The sequence below is a fragment of the Haplochromis burtoni genome, unplaced genomic scaffold (genome assembly GCF_018398535.1).
Source record: "Haplochromis burtoni strain Fernald_Lab_line unplaced genomic scaffold, NCSU_Asbu1 Contig_196, whole genome shotgun sequence".
Classification (NCBI taxonomy): domain Eukaryota; kingdom Metazoa; phylum Chordata; class Actinopteri; order Cichliformes; family Cichlidae; genus Haplochromis; species Haplochromis burtoni.
Window position 1 is genome coordinate 896,739 of NW_024582557.1, and position 8,797 is coordinate 905,535.

General features: G+C 39.7%; 1 long non-coding RNA gene across 1 annotated transcript; it reads right to left on the bottom strand.

The window, feature by feature from the left end:
* Nucleotides 1-1,185: 1,185 nt before the first annotated feature.
* LOC102301462 lies at nt 1,186-8,124 on the bottom strand. Its single transcript, XR_316611.3, has 3 exons — nt 7,886-8,124; nt 1,764-1,859; nt 1,186-1,688 (listed from the first exon to the last, which is right to left on the bottom strand). It is a non-coding gene; the product is annotated as an uncharacterized LOC102301462 (long non-coding RNA).
* Between the last annotated feature and the right edge of the window lie 673 nt (nt 8,125-8,797).

Consider the following 8,797-nt stretch of genomic DNA (forward strand, 5'->3'; position numbering starts at 1 on the left):
TGTGTGTGTGTGTGTGTGTGTGTGTGTGTGTGTGTGTGTGTGTGTGAGACACAGAGAGGAGAACGTGGGAAAGAACGGGGGCTGTTCTCGGATGGTACAAATTGCTTTTTTGACCCCGTAATTAGTGGCAGAAGACACTCTGAAGGAGCCGGTGATGAAGCTCCCGTGGCCGGATTTCAACATGGAGGCATAAATTATCATTTATGGAGCACTAATGGCCTGTTGAGTCGTCCTCTCAGACCTCACTCTGCCACTCCGGATCTGAGCTCTTCCACGGCCATGACTGGTCATCTTTTATGCGTAATCTCCGTGGCGGGAACACTAACTATGACATGAAGAAACACGAGCTCTCCTCGTGTACCCTCTGGTTTCTCTTTCCCGTTCCTCTTCTGTCTTCTGCTGTCTTTTTTCCCCATCTGTTTCCTCCCTCTCTTCTGTTTTCCCCGTCCCACTTTTCCAACTCCTTCTACGATAACCATTTATTTCTCTCTGTTCCTGCCTCTGTCTTACTCTTCTTTTCCTCTATTTTTATAGATCAATTTTTACTCCCTGTCCTCCCAAACACTCCTGTTATTTACCTTAATTACTTTCACCCCTTTCCCTTCCTGTACTTCCCTTTGTGCATTATTTCCTACTTTCTTGCAAAACACTACACCCAGCAGCTACTTTATTAGGTATGCCTTGCTTCAGAAGGTTTTGATTCTTTGTGGCATTGATTCAACAAGATGTCGGAAATATTCCTCAGAGTTTGGTCCATGTTAATATGACAAGATCACATAGATACTGTTGATTTGTTAACTGCAGATGTGAATCTCACATAAGAAAGCACTCTGCTGGATTTAAAACTAGTGCACTGTAAAAAAAAAAAAATGTTGCGAAAACTTAAAAACTCAAGGCAACCCACTGCATTTACGTTTTTAGGTTCTGATGGATAACTTAGAATTTCAAGTTTAGGAGAAAAGTTGCTTCAACTAATGTTTTTGTGTTTACAAGATTAATAACTGTGCTTTTTCTTAACTCATATTTTATTGTTTTAGCAATGTAATTCCTAAAGTTTACACAAGGTATTAGTTTTAGTTTTGGCAACATATTTCCTAAAGTTTACGCAACATTTTTTTTTTTTTTGCCAATCAACTTCCTAAAGTCTAGAAAAAGTATCCTTTATAGTTTTCATGAGGTGCTCCTTGTTGTATTAATGAATGTTTATACAATGTTGATTTTCAAATAACTTTATTGTGTTCAAACACAACTGCACCACTGAGATGAGCCATTTTTAACATACTGACAACATTCAGCCAATAAAGTCCTTTTCCAAAAACAAGAAAAAGTCATCCAATTTTAAAGGTGTAGTATTGTCAGTCAGAATATCAAACCTATCTTGATTGATAGTCACTAACAAACAGATTCAAAACATCAGATGGCAGGATGTGAACTCTTCTGGTTTCCATACAGCAAACAAATGTGTACTTGAGTTCTTTGGGAAACTCCATGTTGAGCCCATAAAGTAGGCCAAACCGGTAGGCAAAGGCAGTGGGAAGGTCTGGCAGATCATCAAGAATAATGTCCTCTTCGAAAACAATGGCAGTGTTGACCCCTGTGGACTGCGAGTTGGGTCCCACGTAGTCCTCCAGAACTGTGAGGATGCCCACCGTAACACCTCGGGTTGCCCTCTCAACTGGATCTGTATCCTATGCAAAATTAACAACAGTACATATAAGTCTCTGTAAACCAAAACTGAAGATTGAGTAGATTTGCATACTCACCAGATATGTTAAGAAGAGTTTGGTCTCGTCGTCACGAACAAATATCAGTAACCCTTCCAAACTGATGGTTCGTCAATGCTGGACTATGTTTGAGACCTAAAACAAGGAAATCAAATAAGACTCAGACTCATTTATAAACCTACCATTTTGTTTTAAAAACACATTAAGTGTTGTTGCTAAAAATACAGCCTTAAGAAATAAGATGTTAAAATTAGTTATTCCAGATAATTGCTCATGGTTTTGTCAGGTTTTTTTTAAAGTAATTTTGATGCAGAACCAATGTAGCACACTTATGACAACATTTAAAACAAAAAGTGCCATGAGTGGGATGAGAGGTGAACTGTCCGTCATGACCTGCCATCTGCCAAACACACAGCGCTGCTCATTAGCTTATAATCCCATTCAAGGTCCTCTTAAATGGGATTATAAAAAAAAAGTGTATCCTACACTTTTTGAACACTAACAATTATTATATCAATTTGGGAACTTCAGGTTCATGCACAAGTTTTGCAAACAAAGTTATATGGTACTATTTACCTAAAAATGCAGCCTCAGGCGTTTTTTATATAACCATTTAAATCTATTTACAGAACAATCAGGGTTCTGCATCAAATAAGAAGGCACACAAATTATTTGTGCCAGTCCAAAAAAAATAGTTTGTGTTCAGTATAAGACAGAGGAGAACAGCACAGGCCTAAACCCTGCAGGTCTGACAACAGGAGGTGTATCAGTCCTGTTTTGCATGTGGGAACAGCGTTTACACTGGAATCTGCTTTTGATGGCTTTTTCGGAGCAAATGTGACATTCAGCAGTATAACTGACACACAATACAAAACAATAACTACACAACACACTAACTCTACCCTCCAAACACGCTAAACGTCACTAATGCCTCACATATGACAACTCGCGCTCTCTTTCTTTTGCTCTCCCGCTTTCTGTCGCGGGTGTCACTCCTAAAACTGCCCCTTCTCCTAAACAACCTAGTGCCGCATGTTGCCATATCATTTTTTTGATTGGCTGACATGGTAAACTCTAACACCAATAGGGAAGGGGTGTTTTTTCTTTTTCTTTTTTTTTTACCCGCAAGTGGAGAGTGTTTGCTCGCGCGGTCCGTAGAAAACGTCGTTTTTGCCGTTCTTCCCGCTGTAAACTCCACTGTTTTGTTCAAAAAAATAAATAAATAAATATTGCGTGTATTTTTTATCATAACTCTGGTTTTACGTGGCCTATCGACACAATTCAAAAACTGGTGTATAGTTTGAAGTCCACACTTTCGATCCAAGACTGAGTCACTGCATCTTGTAGCTGTGTCGTCTTAAATTGGTCATGTGATTTTGACATGCCGGCGCGTCCGTCGACCCCAGAGGGTTAAAGTCTGTTTGGTATGACTCTTGCAGACTCTAGTCTGCCTTCGTATTTAAAATACCCCCATATTTACTGCTCTGCTGCTTGTGCTCTGTAGCTGCTTCTCTGATCTTCCTCTCCCTTCTGTTTGTGTGTTTGGTGGAGCTCGCTGGCCGTGAGGACTCCACCACCCCGTTCACACAGAAACTAAACCATATATTATTTTGGCTAAATATGATTTGAACAAATTAAATGACATGGCAGTGGGCGTCCCCGAAATTCATTTTTTTTTAAAAAGCGGCTGGGGGTTTGCCGCCGTTGGTCGTCAGCCATGATCGAGCTAGCCTATAGAGATTGAAAATGTGACGTCATTGCGGGGTAAAACCGCAAAGAATTCTGGGAACACATGGCAAGCGGTACTAGCGCACGCAGGCTTTCACATGAAAAGAGTCACACAGCGATAAAAAGAAACACAAAAAATGGCAAAAAGCCGTTGTATTATTAACTGCAATAGCTGGTCACATGACAGCCATGGGAAGCCGACGGATAAAGAGATTGTTTTTTATCGGATTGAGTCGTGGAAGAGAAATTGTTCAAGCCGTGTTTCCGAAGTAACAAAGAGCCGACAGATGGCCTGGGTTGCAGCCATTCGAAGACCAAATAACGTCTCAGAACACTCCAGCTTGTGAGCTGGAGTGTTCTGAGACGTTAGTTCTGAGACTAACGTTGTTAGTCTGCTCCAAGCATTTCCACAAAGGTAAGTCTTCTGTTGTAGTTATTACGTAATTTATCATAACATAATTGTTGATGTAGGTTACAAATAAGTCTTATATTGATTTGAATTGAATTCGTTGCGCTATGCTGCTTTGTTCACTGTGGCTTTGCGGGCTAATGTTTGTTGTGTTTTGTAGGAAAACCAGCCTACAAAATGCAATCCAGACTGGGCCCCCTCTATCAACCTGGGTCATACCGAGTTTAAAGCTGCTACCACAGCGAGATTTGATCGGTTAAGAGAGAGAGCGATATCAAAACAGCCACGAAACATCACGCATATATGTGCCCAAGTGTTGTATTGAAGCAATCAAGTGATGAATAACTGTTTTCCAGTATGTTGTTTTGCAATGTTTGTTTGTTTTTTTTTGTTTTTTGCATTGTTGATTTGTTTTTTACCGAAGCAGCTAATAAAGCATATTAGCTAGACTGAGACAAAAAATCGTCCCGGGCATTTTGACTAGAGACCGGCCCACCAGGTATTCTAGGAAAAGCAATAAAGCCTTTATAATAAACTTAAACCTACACCATCCTCCCTTATTCTGGTGTATTCTAAACAGTACTTAGCAAAAATATAAAACAACCAAATCAATAATTACATGTACCTAACTAATAGGGTTGCCAACTCCAAGCAAGAAAAACAAAAGCATTTCCGCTTCAAGATTCTTAATTGTCATAACAGACTTTAATTTAATGCATGTGTAAAACAAATGCAGAGAAATCAATTATTTTTCTCCAGTAATTAAATAGATTCAACGTCTTTCTTCAACAGAATTGCAGACTGCACAGATCGTACCTTCCCAAAGGAAAAAAAAATACTATAATTTACCAGGGTATATACTAGACTTAATGTTACTACATACAATAATCGGATTTCTATACACTTTTACATCAGATGAAAACGTTTGGTTGCAAGAATCAGAGTAATTAATTTATTAAAAAGCAGAGAATTTAAATCGAGAATAAGAAAGAACCAAGATTTCTGCTTGTGAGCCCTCCCCTAGTTATGCCCTTAATTCCCTACCGTCCTCCCCTGGCCAACAACTTTGCTAACCCGCCCCTGCCAACAGTTACCAGCTCACTAGCTGTAGAGTCCTGGGCTTATATTGTCTCTCAGAAACAGTTCATGAATTCCCTTTCAACTCATGTCATAGTTGCTACCTAAAAGGTAAACCTGTTTATCTCATCCATACACACTCTCAATTGGTGCTAAGCCTCCAACGCTCTGATGATTCAGTAAGGACATCTCCTGGTTTCATCTTCATGTTTCCCTCTACCAGCAATATCAAACCGATATCATGACCAGCAGCTTTTACAGCTGTGGCTCCAGCAAACATCAGCTGATACTAGAAATTAATATTAAATAAATTCTAACAACAGCTAATCAAACTTAAACGTGCTGCTGTTCTTTTGCGTGACCTCTGCTGGTTTCATCTTTCTGGCACAGAGAGAAAAGCTGATCAGCTGATCATTGATCAGGTTCATGATTGAATTAGCAACTTTCTAGTGGAAGTACGGGACAAACCGCATTCCTTTTCACCTCAACTTTAAAGTTCAACCTCCTCGGCTGCAGCCCAGAGTCGATCATGACCAACTGGCCAATCCACCACCATTCATCTGTACTGTTAAAAAAAGAAATAAAACCTCATCGGCCCATAAAAACAAAAAATCATGAGTGACCCACCGGGCAAATGCCTGGTATGCCCGATGGCCAATCCAGCTGTGGTTGCCAGCAGGAGAGCTTACAAAGCAAAATGGTCACCAGTTCGGAGGTGCTTCAGATTACCAGTTTCTCTTTGTGTAATTGTTGCAGTAGTTCTTCTCCCTTTTTCCTGATGGCACAGCAAAGGCTATGAAAGACAGCAAGCATGATCGATCAGGCAGCAACACGTAGTCAGTCATGTCCCTCAGTAATGAAAAGACAGGATTTTGACTTTATAATCACCTAATCCAAACCTATTATGTAGTCCGAAGCCATCATTATACAACTGTAAGGTGCTTTGCATAAATTATTCATTATTCAACTTTTAGCTTTTTACAAAATGGAGATATTGCATTACATGCACACATACAGAAATAATGTGTCTTCTAAAATGTGTGTCTTGAATGCTGTACAGTGTTTGACAGTCACAGTGGGTACAGTTTGCCCTTAAAACAGCTGTCATTACAGAACAGAGTAGAAAGGAATGCAATTAGACACGTCAGCTCTGCGATCCATCACTGGCTATTATGGCCTCCGCAAGGTGAGGAAAGGAGATAATGGCTCATAGATACTGCAAGGAACACGCACACACACACACACTGCCATAAGTGGTCCTCTGTGTCCGACAGCTTTGTGACAGAAAATGAAAACACAGATGTGCTTATAGGCAGGAAAACAAGTAATCAAGTCTGCTTATACTCACCAACACTGTCCAACTATCCAACACCGGGGAAACCAGCTCTCTCTTTTTTGGCTAGCATAAAGTCTCAACTAGCTAATGTGGCGCCGTTTGAGGAGGGAGTTTGCTCAAAAATTTGGATACGTGGAAAAACTTAAATAATACCATTGGGAAAAAGTCCGAGCACCATTATGTCCAACAAGAGAAATTAAACTATATGAATATATGTTCAACCAACAGTTCAAACATCTACTGTTTGAATTTTACAGGAGATTTATACTTCAGAAATATCGTCATTTAGGAGTAAGTGGGAAGTCAGATTCAAATCCCCCCCCTTGGAAAAATCACAGTACCTCTAACAAGTATCACTCTGCGCCATCGTCCCATTTGATAACTTGTAATAGTGGATGAGGCCTAGCAGATGCACAACGACTCTAGCTGCCTGGGATAGGACACCTGACAACTGATGCAGTCATGCCCTGTATCCAGGCCTATAAACAAAAGAAACTTGACCTTTTGATTTTTAATGTGCACAGACTATCCACAGCTGACTAGATATTATAGCTCACTACTGTGGTTTTATGCTGTCTCTTCTCTGTCATCATGACATCAGACTGACTCCATAATGCTGTTGGGATCAGGGTTCTGTCAGAGTGTTAACATCTGTTCCAGGGGTCCTTGCGTTTCCTGTCACCCTGCATAGTCATAAAGAGGTCCAAGATCAATCCAAACCAGGTCTTAATTGACCCAGTACTCTCGACACTTGGCCATTGTTTCAAATTGTATGTAATAAGTCGAGCAAAGAAGAATGAAAGGAAAAATAAAGAATGCAGGGGGCTGAGAGAGGCCTAATAGAGGGCTGCAGTACCTCCTGGACTTTTATAAACCGACAGTTAGCAGAGCCCACCACATCTTCAAACACACAGCCTTAGTGTGATGAGTTCCCCGAAGAGGTCTGCGGCTACTCTGCCTTGAAAGCACCCAGATTTTTGCCGGTGTGTGCACTTTTAATTGCACTCCCATTGCTTGCCCCCCAGCCCCTCAAATCTTTCTTTCTCTCTCACATACACACTTTCTGCCCCTTGCTCACCCTTTCCTCACAAGGCCCCCAACTGCTCACTCTTCCCCCTTGTCTCTTTCCCATTCTGTCGTTTTAGCCCTTTTTCTATATCTGTCCATTCTTCAAAGGGGGAACTTCATTCACTTTATTTTAATTTCATAGAGAAACCCTAAGGGGATGAGTGAGAGATGGCAGCGTGAGAGAGAGGGAGAAATAAGACACTGCTTTATTTTAGTGATGGCTCTGTAGTATTGGGGCAAAGCCTTTGATGGTTGGTTACTGGCCAGCCATGAACACAGCCTAATAAACAAATGAATAACCCTAACAGAATGGTGTTGCTAGCTGATGTCTCAGAAGTAAGGCCCTGACTCTCTGCCATTTGGTCTTATTTACTTGGCCTTGGCCTCATTTCTTTTATTTCTGATAACACTGAACCAAAGCAACTGATCAGAGATCTGCTAATAAGGTTGGGAAAGCAAAACCTTCTAGTCGTCCTACAATCAAATCTTTCCATCACTTTGAAACCCCTATTTAAATAAAAGAGGACAGGTCATTAATCTTACCAGGCCTGTGGTCCTTTTCCAAGTCTTCATTCCATATTTAGTGATGACTCAAACAAAATTCCGTGACCATGAAGTTACATACAGGTGACGTCCGTGGAGCATGCAAAAGAAATGGAAAAGGAGAGCGTAACATTGCATTTGTAGAGGGATTATGAAATGGATATAATTATTTGTTTGAAGATTAAAAGATTGGGTCTTATTTTGTAAATGTTTTTTAAAAATATAGGTTTTTTGTTGTTTTTTTTAAATGTACATTATTCAACACTGCTGTAAACGTACCAGACGTATATAAAAACAAAACAGTATTGTAATTACAATAAGTGTTATTCAAAAATGTTGAAACATTAAAAACGTAGATGTTGAGTTTCATTCACATTTTGTAAATTAGGTGATAGGCCACATATAGACATATATACATACATACATACACGTGTACTACAGTCATTGTGTTAGGAGATTTCAATGTTCAAAATGTGTGTAAAATCATTGGTCAAATCTGCTAAAACCTCTTAAAAAGTTGAGCCTTTTCACCCTAAAACAGCTCTAAAAGTGAATAAAAACTTTAAACAGCACTTAATTTATTTAGTATAAAACTTATATTCTTGTCTTTACTACTATAACAAATAGATATGCCTGCCATTAAAAAGTTGAAACTGTTGTGAACCTCTACTGCATGCATACATATTTACAATAACACAACTCACATATGTGTTTTTTGGTTTGGCTGCTAAATTGGTGTTTTTAGCACAGCCCTCCACCTTTGTCATTACAGGATTCTTATTTCTATTTCTATTCAGGACTTGAGTGTCATACCTACTTTTTATATTGTCTCTGATGCAACAATGAAAATACACAAGGTTGGAGATGCCAGTATAATTTAACAGTTGGCATGACTTTGTAGTACTACCTTTG